The 13,764-nt window shown below is 44.3% G+C and overlaps 1 protein-coding gene across 5 annotated transcripts in view; it reads left to right on the top strand.

The window, feature by feature from the left end:
• Positions 1 to 3,414: 3,414 nt before the first annotated feature.
• The window catches only part of daam1.S (dishevelled associated activator of morphogenesis 1 S homeolog), a 123,310-nt gene continuing 112,960 nt past the window's right edge, over positions 3,415 to 13,764 (top strand). For 4 of the 5 annotated variants that reach the window (XM_041574480.1, XM_041574478.1, XM_018232276.2 and 1 more), the window contains exon 1: positions 3,415 to 3,562. The gene's annotated coding sequence lies outside the window, so the exon portion shown is untranslated. Of the gene's footprint in view, positions 3,563 to 9,180; positions 9,224 to 13,764 lie in introns of those variants that run through there. The other variant, XM_041574479.1, reaches the window with a different exon arrangement.

A 13,764-nucleotide genomic window follows, 5' to 3' on the forward strand; every position in this document is an offset into this window, starting at 1 on the left:
GGGGGGGGAAGGGAGGGGGTGATATCACTCCAACTTGCAGTACAGCAGTAAAGAGTGATTGAAGTTTATCAGAGCACAAGTCACATGACTTGGGGCAGCTGGGAAATTGACAATATGTCTAGCCCCATGTCAGATTTCAAAATTAAATATAAAAAAAACTGTTTGCTCTTTTGAGAAGTGGATTTCAGTGCAGAATTCTGCTGGAGCAGCACTATTAACTGATTCGTTTTGGGGAAAAAATGTTTTTCCCATGACAGTATCCCTTTAAGTTGGCTAAAATTGTCAATTGAGGCACTCTTAAACTAGTTGCCAGCTTATTGGTCCTTGTATGGAACCAAAAGGGGAGTCTCCTCAACCAAGCTGGGGTTCATACCATCACAAATCTATTGGCTGGGATGTACTATCACAAAATAATCCCATGAGGCTGTAGTGTTTGTCCTCCCATGAATCTTTATACCACTCCTGTTTGATACAATCATTGCTCTAAACGATTGGATAAGCACAACATGGTCCAAGTCCAAGCTACACAATAACTCTGCAATGTGTCATTGGCACATATGGCGGTAAACAAGTTAACAACAATGGGGAGAATAAGGATGATATATGTTGAATTTATGGTTGCTATGGATATTGCACTAAATAAAGCAGAAAAACAATACACATACCCCAGTTGGCTGACTTGCTCCTGGCAGAGTTTATGACTCTGTACAGTTTTGAAAATAGTTTTCCCCTGAATGAATGGATGTAACATGCTCTTTATTGCAGAAGCTGCAATTTTTAACGGAAGCCCCTATCAGTGCGATGGTAAATTAATCGTGTTCCATGCACATGGCTTTGATAAAACCCAGAACACCAGGCAGATCTGTCTTTTTGCTGTGCGCTGCAGTTTTTGTGAAGGATTGCTGGAGAAAAGTATTAATCAAGAACTAATGAAAATGTGTAATGGGAAAAAGCAGAAATCCTGTTGTGAATATTTATTTATCTTTGTAATTTACTGATTGTAAGTGAATATGTATACCGCAGTTGAGGCAGCAATGCTGAGAACCTGAGATATGGAACAGTAAACAGAGAACATGAGAGAAGAACAAGCTGCCACTTACAATGTTCAAATCTAGGGGTAGACAGCAGAGACAGGGGCTCATGGCACAACAATTTTGGGAAACTTTACCCATAGCAGAAGGTCTTTATCTGCCACTAACTAAGTCAAACAGGGTGCGATGGCCTAGTGGGACTGTGAATGTGGCTTTACTCAGACTCTGCTACTCAGAAAATAAAGACGCCAGCATTTCTTCTGTAGCGCACCCTTGAGTGTACTTTTGCTGTGTGTTAATGCTGTGTGTGACCAGGCTAAAACTGCTTATAATGTGCTCCAGACCCAAGGTACACGTGCAACTCCTGGCAACTCCTGGTACCTGGTGTAATTCAGTGCAGCAGGATACTCAGCCAGACAAGTTTCTTTGCAGTAAAATAGGAGCACTTGTTTATTAACTGTTGCAATGGAGTAATTCAAAGGTACTTTGATATTCACAGAGAATAATAGAATAGCTTCAAACAGCAATATTCCCTCCAGGGGGTACAAGGTGTTCCAGGTGAGCCAATATCCAATATATCAGAGTAACAGTAATAATAGACTTAGAAGATAGGCACTATCCCTCCAGATGAACACTCAGCCTGGGATCTTGTCTCTCGACACCTTATATGGTCCTCACCTCACCCACTGTATTTAGCCTGGGGTCTTGGGTCTTTGTAACCTATCTGGTCCTCAACTCACCCGCTCTAGTGGTTTACACACCACGGGGTCATAACCCCTCTACTTCTCTTCGTTGGAGCCATATCTGCTCACTAGCTACCCTGTGCTGACTCTCACTCCTAGAGTGACTATTACTGTATCCAATGTTTGCATTGGGTCCCCTCACAAGATTTTTTAGCTGGAGGTGGGGGGGTATAATTTAGACATTTTTGAAACTGGTTTTCATTTTCTTTCTCCATTGTGAAATGTTGGCAGTGCTCTGGTTGCTAGGGTCAGCGACCCTATCTGACAGCTGCAGAAAAATTTTTTTTTCAAAGACTATGAAGACCAATTTAAAGGAGACATAGCATGTAAAAACCATGTGCACCAAATTTACTGTTTTTAAATTCGCCCATCCCTCTCCACACATCCAAGCCTGTTAATCTCTTGGAATAAAAATAAAATGAATAATGAATGTAAATTGCAAAAGTCTTTAAAATTCATAACATTTTGGAAATAAAAAGAGGGACAAAAAAGTTGGAGCCTGTAGCGTGTCAAAATTTATTTGACCACGTCCATTTTTGTGGCCACACCCCCTAATTACCATGTTCATTTTACAAAATTTCACAGGTTATAAAAGTTTGAACATATTTCAGTGTTTTTTTTTCAGTTATTACAGTTTTGTTAATGAAGGGGAATTGCCCTTTAGGGTTTAAGCACACAGGCAGATTCGGGGAGATTTAGTCTCCTGGCGACTAATCGCCTCTTCTTCGGGGCGACAATATTCCCAAACTAGCTTCCCCTTGCCTTCCGCCTGGTAAAATAAAAAAACGCCTGCGACAATGCACTCGTGGCGCTTCGATTTCCGAAGTTGCCCATAGTTTCCAAGTGAGGCACTCACTGAAAATTGTACGATTGGCAATACACGCAGAGAAATTATTGGCAGCCGACAGAAATCTTTTAACCTGTCCTATCGACCAAACGACCATTCTCTGTGGGAAGAAAAATGTCGGGACTCTCCACACATGGTCCGTAAATTGTACGAATTGAGGATTCGTACGATCAGATCAGATCTATGGCCAGCTTTAAGCTGTGAGTCTAACTTCTCCCAAGGGAGCTGTTATCTTACATTGTTACAATTACTTATTTGCTTATCTAGATACATTTGAAGTGTTACAAAAGTATCTAATCTGAAGCTGTGGCTGTTCTGGGCTCTCTGCCAAAAGCCAATTAAGTTAGAAACGTGTTTCTTTTTCTGACTGTTCAGTGCAGAGAAAATCAGGACTTTCCAGTACAAACGAGGGACTGTCCCTCTAAAAACGGGACAGTTGGGAAGTATGATCTCAATTTTAACTTATTTTAAAGGTTTCTTTATCTTTTAAAAAGATAAATGGCTTATATCGAATTATCAAAGCAATTTTGTTAAAACTGTGACTTCAGAGTCGGATTACTCCGGTTTATATTGAAAGCCCCCACAATTAGCCTGTTTTAGCCATCGACTCGCCTCCTATTGTGACCAACAGATACTATTCTCTTTTCCCACAGATAAAAGGAAACGGTTCCCTCCACATACTGCGCCGGGAAATGTAGTTTGCTGAAGACGGCAGGTAACGGAACAAGAGCAGGTAGAAACTACAATCCCCAAAATACCCTGCGTGTTATCAGCGTTCCATGCGCACGGGTTAAGCGTCCCATTGTATCCTATCACACCAGAGGATGATGTCACCTGCACTCGGCTACACACAGCGGCGAGGAAGGATATTGTTTTTATAGGGTCTATTGTATGCAGATTCCGTTCCGCTTGGACTGATAGAGAAGCATGGCTTTGTGCAGGTAAAGTAGTGCGCCTTCCTATACAGCTGCTTGTGCAACTGCTCTCAGTGCCGGTTAATATGCGTCTTGGTGTGAACTCCAGGAGACAGGGAGATGCCTATAATAAACCAGTCGTTCAGGTTATGGGTGTGCCGGGGAAAGCTCTTGTGCTGCAGTTCTACTATTTACCCTATGACTCTTAGGGTTAGTTCACATGAGGAGATTGGGGGAGATTTTGTCGCCTGGTGACTAATCGCCTCTTCTTCTCGGCGACAATCCCGAACTGCCTTTGCATGTTCCTCTTAAGGCGACTTCGGAAAACACAGCGCCTCGTGTGCTTTAGCGCAGGCGACTTTTCATTATAGCGGATGGGAAGACACGCGGGGGCAGTTCGGGGAGATTGTCGCCCAGAAGAAGAGGCGATTAGTCGACAGGCGACAAAATTTCCCCGAATCTCCTCGTGTGAACTAAGGGCAGTGATACACCAGGAGATTAATCGCTAGCGATAAATCGCTGCTTCTCTGGGCAACTAATCTCCTGCACTCTCCATAAAAAGCTTTCCCATAGGCAATAATGTGAATCGCTAGTGGTTAAACCCATGTGTTGCTCTGGTCTCCCAAAATCGCTACAAGGCGAAACTTCAATCGATTTTGAGAGACTGGAGCGACACATGGGTTTAACCACCAGCGATTCACATTATTGCCTAGCGATTAATCTCCTGGTGTGTCACTGCCTTAACCCTTAGCAGTGCTACTTGTCTTGTTCAACTGGAGCAGGGTTGCCAGGTCTAATTTTCAAAACCAGCCAAAGTTGGCTACAAAACCAGCCTAAAACGAGTCAAGAGGCACTTCAAAAGTAGCCCAAAAATAGCACAACATGTGCAGTGAAAAAGTCTTAAAAATATATGTGAAAATACACCATTTTCAAATTTTCTCTGTGTCATTAATTTTTCCATGAAACAAAACGGGACAGAGTTGCCCGTCGCTACAGAGGGGGGCCCTAATACATATATAATTAAAATAAATATTGGAAAAACGGGTCAACCTCTAGACATTTTGGTGGCCAGCAGATTTTTGTCACTGAAATTGAGGAAAGTCACCGGAAAACATGAGAATGTTTAAGAGTGACAGGAGACTGGGGTACAGAGCCCAAAATCTGGTAACTCCCGACTTCTACATCGACTTCTGCTGCCCTAGGCCCGGGCCTTTGTGGCCTTTCCACGAATCCAGGCCTGCCGGTGGGAAGGCATTTGGTGAGATTAGTTGCCCGAAGTCGCTGGGCAACTAATCTTCCCGTCTGCCACCAACCTTAATTTCATTCCCCCTTTTGGGGGGAGTCAGAAGCAGCCGTACAGAGAATAGCAAGGGAAGGCTACTGCTTCCAATAGCAATTAGGGATGCACCGAATCCAGGATTCGGTTCGGGATTCGGCCAGGATTCAGCCTTTTTCAGCAGGATTCGGATTCGGCCGAATCCTTCTGCCCAGCCGAACCGAATCCTAATTTGCATATGCAAATTAGGGGCGGGGAGGGAAATTGCTTGATTTTTTGTCAGAAAACAAGGAAGTAAAGAATGTTTTCCCCTTCCAAATTAGGGGTCGGATTCGGTTTGGTATTTGGCCGAATCTTTCGCAAAGGATTCGTTGGTTCGGCTGAATCCAAAATAGTGGATTCGGTGCATCCCTAATAGCAATTACATTTAAAGTAACATGTAATAAATTAAAAATTAGAACGTTGTTTGGAATCACATTTTCTTCTATTAAGCACATTTCTATTTTGGTTCTACAGCTCATTTAAAACAAGTAAGAGATTGTATATTCATGCGGATCAATAGATCCAACGATAGCTGCAAGCTATGAACTTGAATGAATGACCCACTGTTGTGACTTAAAGCCAGAGGAGGGGCTGGCACCCTGAGTAGAGTTTAGTGATAACGGGTTATTAGGGGCTTTGCTAATCTGTTGAATAAGTGAGACAAGCCTCTTGTTCGTTGAATTGCTTTTCTGATCTGCTGCTCATAACAATGGTTCCGCTTCTGTGCTATGCACTGGTTTGAAATGGTTTATTTTCAAAGGTGCATAGAGTATGGTCATTTAAAAGCATTAGGGTTAGTTCACACGAGGAGATTCGGGGAGATTTTGTCGCCTGGCAACTAATCACCTCGTCTTCTGAGCGACTATTTCCCTGAACTGCCTCAGCGTTTTTCCCGTAGGCTACAATTAAAAAGTCACCTGCGCTTATGTGGATGGCATCTCTCTCTCTCCAGACACAGTTGGTTCACTGTTTACATTGGACAACAAATCAGATAATGTGCAGTAAATTCTCAGGAAACCTGTTAGGTTTCCTTAGTGGCAGGGAAGGTGGTTAGGCAAGTTACTAACTAATAATCTTTAGGGTCAGGGAACATGCTCAGATCAGGGCCGGATTTACATAGTGGGCACCCCTAGGCCCACTGCCGTTCGTCGCCCCCTGTCTCCTCCCCTTTATTTGTGCAAATTTTCATCATCTGGAATGGAGCAATGGGGATTGGTGCACGGGAAATTTAAAAAATGATTGGATCTCCAGTGCATCCCCAGTGTTTTTGAACCAAAGTGGGTGTGGTTGGGCAGCATGCCACCTCCTAAAATCCTGCCGGCCCAGGCCCGGGCCTAGGTGGCCTTTACAGAAATCCGGCCTTGCTTAGATTCGGGGAAGACCAGGCTGTTTGCCATAAAATGTACCAATAAAGGCATTTTAAATTGATGGGTGCTGTACGAAAATTTCTTCTTTGGATCAATGGTGGATGATGGACCACTGATGGTACGTGCACCTGATACTGCTTTCTGATTAAGGAATCCAGCTGACTCAAGCATACAAGTATTGCTTAGATTCGGGGACATTAGTCGCCTGGCGACACCACTTATTCTTCGGGTTGACTAATCTCCCCGTACTGCCTCCCGGCGGCTAGAATGTAAATTGATGGCACGCGATTTGTTTTCCGAAGTCGCCCTAAGTTTCCTCATTTGTTGTCTGTCAGTACACCCAATACCTCTGGATAGGGTGCTGTGAAATCACATCTTGTAAATAGTGTAATGTTAAAGGGATACTGTCATGGGAAAAAAAACATTTTTCAAAATGAATCAGTTAATAGAGCTGCTCCAGCAGAATTCTGCACTGAAATCCATTTCTCAAAAGAGCAAACAGATTTTTTTATATTCAATTTTGAAATCTGACATGGGCTAGACATATTGTCAGTTTCCCAGCTGCCCCAAGTCATGTGACTGATGGGGAAGTCACGGACTTCCCCATCTCCCGACCTGCCACTAACCCTCAGTTTAAATAAAGTAGTAAAAGAACAGACGATGTTCTGCCCCTGACCGCAATCGTACGAAAGTTTATGCGACAAAAGCTGGTGACAGTCTCCCACTGAAAATTGTCCGATTGGCAATATATACAAATCTTTTGAACTGGCCGATTGTCCAAACGACCGATCTCCATGGGACGAAAAATGTCGGTACTCTCCACACGCAGTCCAAAAATTGTACGAATCGAGGATCGGATGTTTGTGTCTATGGCCACCTTTAGAATAAGTATCCAGAAAATGTACATATACCAGTGTGGCGCTGATTCTCTCTGGCCAGAGGACTAGATAATCAAGTTTCACTGTATTGATACAGTTCTGCAGTTCAACCCTTCCTTATCCCAAGGCGATGATGATTATCAGCTTAAACCCACCCCTGGCTTCTACCATTACAGCCATGGAATGTTTACAGGTTATCCCTGCAAGAAACTCATTAGACACACACCTGTAAAACTTAAGCAAAATAAAAATGTCCTGGTGTGTGAAGTGTGACTATTGAGTTGAGATTAAAAATGATCATTTCGTTCAGTAATGCGTATCACAGCCTATATGTTATTTGCTTATTTGTTATTTGCTTGTTGTGGCGATTTAAACTGTACTATGTTACACCATCTATTTCATATATATTGAATTATATAGAATGGTTTGTGTCATTTATGTGTGACCACCCCCTAAGGGTAGTGGCACACGCTGCTACTGTCTCCCAGTGACAAACCACCTCTTCGGGCGACTAATCACCCCTAAATGCCTTCTTTGGGCGACTAATCTCCCCCGCTTCGTTTTCCAAAGTTGCCTCATAAAGAAAACTTTGGGCGACTTCCGAAAGCTGAAGCTATCCGAGGGCCACCCCGCCGACGTTTTACATTCTAGCCGGTGTGAAGGCATTTAGGGGAGATTACTCACCCGAAGAAATGGGATGGTTTTTTGTAGCACAGGTAGTGGGGGCAGGTGTAACACTTGTAGGGGCCCTAGTGCACTCAGTCTGGCATGCATGCCTTCTGGAATTGGTTGTAAGTGGGTGATTACTAAAGGTATGTTTAGGGGAGGAGGGTTTTCATTGGATTGTGAGTGTATTTTGCTTTTGAGTGAATTTGAGGCTGTTCGCAAGCTGCAGCTCTCTTATGGGTGAACCTATACCCTCAGCTTGTAGCAATGCATTTCATTCAAGGAGATGTAAACACGCAAATAAAATGTGACGGCTGAAAGAAATTGAACACTTTCCGACATTGCGTTTATTACAATGTGGCTTTTGAATAAAATATAATAAAACTGTCCTTTTCTGGGCTCCGGTAGTTTTGACTTCTGAAACAATGTAGCAGAAGCCAGCCGATTAAAGGTGGCCATAGACGCACAGATAATATCGTACTGAACGAATTTTCGTACGATATTCGGTGCATGTATGGTGGGAAAAGAACCGACCGATATCGGCAGAAGACTTGGATATCGGTCGGCTCGCCGATCGGGTGTCTTTGAAGGCCCCCAAACATTGGCCACCGTTAGTGCTGAATCATCAGATACAGGTAGAATTCTATTGTTTCTACTTGTATATCCGATGATTCAGCTGTACACGTGTGTATTTAAACAAACAATCTTTCTTGGAAAGATCTTTTCCTCGAAAAGATCGTAATTGTTACGTCTATGGCCACCTTAAGGGTCAGGGCACACAGGCAGATTCAGGGAGATCTCCTCTTCTTCGGGCGACTAATCTTCCCGAACTGCCTCGCCTGCCATCCCATCGGCTAAAATGCAAATCGCCGGCAGGATGGCACTCGGTACGATTCGTTTTCCGAAGTCGCCCGAAGTTTCCTCGTGAGGCAACTTCGGGCGACTTCGGTAAACAAAGCGCAGCCGTCAATTTACATTCTGGCCTGCGGAGAGGCAGGGGATAGAGAGCTTGAACTCTACTAGCAAGCGCAGAATGACAGCCTAGATAGTAGATGAATGAATGTGGTAGCACAATGATTATTCATTTTGGATTATGGATTCCCCATAACAATGTCACCTACACAATGAACTCGGGAGAGCCATGTTGGATGTCAGTGCAGACAGGGCTTTGGTTAGACGGTGGCACAGCTGCGGGATACTTGAAAAGAGACAGAGATCTGTCCGGCTGCCTATCTGTCTGGCAGAGTAGGGAGAGATGGGCCTGCCGTTGCCTTAGTAACACTCCCTGCCAATAAAGCGTTCACATCTGCTCGCAGCTCTTCTATAGAGGTTGGCTTGTGCTGGAGGCAGTGTGGGGGGCGTTTCCATGGGCGGAGCCGGCTGCACGCTTGTGCTGGTTCACTATTCCCGGTGTGTTACTGAGTGTGCGGAGAGCGAAGGAGCGAGAGGGGAGTGAGAGGTGAGTGAGACAAGCTATTTTGCCGGCTGTTGCATTTTGTAGGTGCCGGTGTAGCATTTGGTACTGTGGTATGTGAGCACCCGGACTGGCAATCTGTGGGTTGTGGCAAATGACAGAGGGGCTGCTATAAGGTCCCATAGAAAAACAGTATTAAGTGGGCTGGTGGGGTCTAATTGGGCCTCTGTGTACCTGAAGTGCCAGGGCCTATTTTAATTCTCAGTCTGGACCTGTTAATGTGAGCGTGAAGAACAATCGCACTGCAACAATTGGTAATATTCCGTTTCATTCCCGGGATTATGTGTCAACTGGACAGTACTTTCCTCCCTCTCCCGTTTTAGGATAGGACTACACGGGCGTTTTCTGTGCGATCCGACGCGCTGTGCAAAAACGCAGGTGTCAAATCGCAATGCAACAGAAATAAGGTAAGTGTCGCATCAATGCTGCGACTTCATCCAACATCTCCATTACTTACCTTATTTCTGTTGCAACCGATGTGACGCCTGCGTCTTTGCACAGCACGTTGGATCGCACAGAAATTGTCCGTGAAGTCCTACCCTTAATGCAGTTAGCAGGTCTGTGTGTTTGGGCTTCAGCATGCACTCTCCTCGCATATGTTTCTAATATGTTTCCTTTAGCTAGGCTGTGCTGCCCGGGGGCCCTCCGTCTGTTCATTGACAGCTGATGGTTCTAGGACCAATACATTGCACTTCAATAGAATATTCTGCTGCTGCAGAACCTCTTTGGAAGGTGCTCATTGGGCAGGGACACACATTCGCTTGTCTGCACTGTGTTTCAGTGTTAATTTGTGAATTTCTGCTTCTGGAAGGAATACAGGGCAACTACAAATGTACAGAATTGGTATATGTGGGCAGATTAACTTTCTTTAATCTTCATTGCCAGCATTGGACAGGAATATCACTTATATGTATAAATGTCATGAGTATTAATGCAGAAGTGCTAATTTTAGTGATGAATTTAAAATTGCGTGAAGCAGAGGGATTTGTGTATTGCTTGGGGTACAGGGAGTTAGACTTGGCCAAGGATTTCCTAGTGCCCGAGTCTAGTACCTTAATTTGTAAACCATTCCCTCTCCACTGACCCTGCATTTCCATAAATAATGCTTATGGTGAGGCTGAACTCCTCTCTTTCATTCATTTGTCCCCCTTCCTGTTACTGTACAATGGATTGTAAGCTCTGTGGGATAGGGATTATGTGCTCAGAAGTACTTGTGAAGCATGCCTGTTAAAGTGCAACCCCCCATGTGTTTCATTACTGCATGTTGCAGAAGTGGCCAGTTCCTATTTGCCTGTTATACAGAGTTGCTCATCGGGTATTATTTGCTTACAACGCATGTTTACTTGTGCTCTGTGTGCTCAGAGATTGGTGTTAGCACCTAGTCTGGTGTTTAGAGAAGCTCAAGTAAATGCAGGCTGATAGTGAACTTTGTTCTTTTTCTTCCTCCCAGGCCTGCTGTGCACGCCAATATATATGTCACTGCAGAGGGCACCGGCACAGATTAATGACCGATTTAGGGAAACCAATGCTTCACATGAGTCAACTGTACAACTGGCACAACAGCTTTATTTACTCTTAAAGGGGAAGGAAACCTAGTCGGCGCAAACCCCCCACCCCCCCCTCCCGTTTGTTGCCCACCCTCCCTCCTCCCCCCTGGCCTACCCGTCCCGCTGGGCAAATGCCCCTAACTTGTTACTTACCTTTCTGCGCAGGTCCAGTCCAGGGAGTTCACAGACGACATCTTCTTCCACGCGATCTTCTTCCTGCTGTGAACGGCGTTTTGGCGCATGCGCAGTAGGATCATTTCGCCGGTACGGATCTACTGCGCATGCGTCAAAAGATGCGCAGTAGATCGTACCGGCGAAATGATCCTACTGCGCACGCGCCGCTCAAAGCAGGAAAAGGATCGCGTGGAAGAAGATGTCGTCTGTGAACTGACTGGACCTGCGCAGAGGGGTAAGTAACAAGTTAGGGGCATTTGCCCAGCGGGACGGGTAGGCCAGGGGGGAGGAGGGAGGGTGGGCAACAAACTGGTGGGGTGGTGGGGGGTTTGCGCCGACTAGGTTTCCTTCCCCTTTAAGCTGGTCATAGACGCAAAGATCGTACGAATCGAGGATTCCTAAGATTTTCAGACTGTGTGTGGAGTCCCGACATTTTTCATAACGCGGAGATCGGTCGTTTGTCCGATCGGACAAGTTAAAAGATTTCTGACGGCTGACGATAATATCTCTGCGTGTATTGCCGATTGTACGATTCAGAGGGAGACTAGCTTTTGTCGGCCATAACTTTCGTACGATTGCGGTCAGGGGCAGAACATCGGCTGATCTGTTCTTCGAAATGGTTAGAGGCAGGTCGGCGTACGATGATTCGTACGATCGGATCTTTGCGTCTATGGCCAGCTTTAGAGGACACCGTTCTTGTAACTGGGAATGCTGCTTTATTTTAAAGTGAAATGGTTATTTACAGGTGTATGTCAAGCACTGTATTAGAAGTTGGGCAGGATTGGTAGTCATGGCTGTCCAGCTGAACTATAACTATTAAGCCCAGCTAGCAATACTGGTAGTTTGGTTTTCACAACAGCAGATATGTCCAGCCAATAGCCCTTTAGTATCTGCTCTCAGCACCTACTTTTATTGCCTGATATAGTTGCTAGCCTTGTCTTTGGCATGTTTCATTCATGTCTACCAGAGCTCAACACACATGTTAAGATATGCTTCCAAGTTCACTGATGGTGTGTGTGTCTGTTCCCATTCAGGATAATGGGACAACTGACAATTTTGGGTGTTTTTCTGGCTGGAAATGCATACCATCATTCTAAAGGGTATTTATGGCCAAGTTATAAATATTATTTGGTAGATAACCTTCTAAAAAAAATCTTTGGAAAATTATGTTGCTTAAAATTCTCCAGACAACAATGAAACCAGCCCTCTTGCATTCTTGTCATTCTCTCTCTGATAACCAAGGTCTCTTATATTTGTGTTCCCTGACCATGGACTTCTATAATTGGCATTTAAGGCAGAATTGTTTATCTGTTCTCTGGTCCTGATAAGCCATTTATTCTCCAGTCTGTTAAGCTGGCCATAGACGCAAAGATCTGATTTTCGGATTGTGTGTGGAGACTTCCGACATTTGTCGTCCGGCAGAGATCGGTCGTTTGGTCGATCGGACAGGTTAAAAGATTTCTGTCGGCTGCCTATAATATCTCTGTGTGTATTGCCGGTCGTACGATTTTCAGAGGTAGACTGTCACTAGCTTTGGTCGGACTTAACTTTCTTACGATAACTGTCAGGGGCAGAACATCGGCTGATCTGTTTGATCGGAATGGTTAGTGGCAGGTCGGGAGATGGGAAAGTACGATGATACGATGATTCGTACGATCGGATCTTTGCGTTTATGGCCAGCTTATGGTCGGTGGCACGCGGGGACATTAGTCGCCAAACGCTCTACTGCGCATGTGCAGCCGCGCAAAGAAGGAGGAAGCTGGAAGAGGATTGATGGTATATTGCAAAGTTGCTTGAAATTATGTTTACTTTTCAAAAAGCTCAAGTTATGTTTTTGTGGAGTTCCACTTTAAGCAGAATATTCTGCATTTTAATGTTTGCATGATATGAGTTGAAGCGGCCAGAATTGTTGCCTCTCTCTGTTGATCGCAAAAAAACAATAGCGCCCCTGCTTGTTGTAAATAATCTACTTTTGCTGTCACTCTTTGTGAGTGCCTCCGATGACACAAGCAATATGGAAGTCCTCATTAATGTTTTTACTGTTATTGTAAAAAATGTATCGTTGTATTCTTTCTGCTCTTCTCAGTTGTATTGTGTACAATTCATTCCATGAGCAATATGATGTTTTGATTGATTAAAACTGTGATTTCATTAATAGGGTTAATATACTGTGTGATTCTGCAAGTGACTGTCCGTAGATAAAATCCCATCATACAAGAGACAGTGTGTGCTCTCTTTCTCTTGACCTTGAAGCGTATTTGGCCTTTCAGCGAATAAATGCAGCTCTTTATTTATTTGACAACTCTTGTTTGGGTAGGTCTCCCTGCACCTCATGTACTAAAGAATTCTCTATCTGCAGGCATGAAAATCCAACATGTGCTTTGCAGGGTTATTAGTTGGGACAGGCAAGTGGATTCCTGTTTTGTTTTGCTTATTACATGGAATGTTGTGGAGTCTGCCTATTGCTCTCAGGTTTCATTCAGAGGGGAATCTTTTATGCGTGTAGATTACATTTTAGGGTAAGGCCACACGAGGAGATTCAGGGAGATTTTATCGCCTGGCGACTAATCACCTCGTCTTTTGAGCGACTATCTCCCCGAACTGCCTAGGCGTTTTTCCCCATAGGCTGCAATGCAAAGTCATCTGCGCTAATGCACACGCGATGATGCGTTTTCTATAGTCGCCCGAAATTGCCTCAATGACCTTTGTGCCACTGGTTTGTCTCTCTTGTAAGCTAAAGTTGAATTATATCTGATATATGAAGACTATTTTGTGACATTTAATTAATCCTTTGTAAGCAGTTTC

Source organism: Xenopus laevis, chromosome 8S (genome assembly GCF_017654675.1).
Source record: "Xenopus laevis strain J_2021 chromosome 8S, Xenopus_laevis_v10.1, whole genome shotgun sequence".
NCBI lineage: Eukaryota > Metazoa > Chordata > Amphibia > Anura > Pipidae > Xenopus > Xenopus laevis.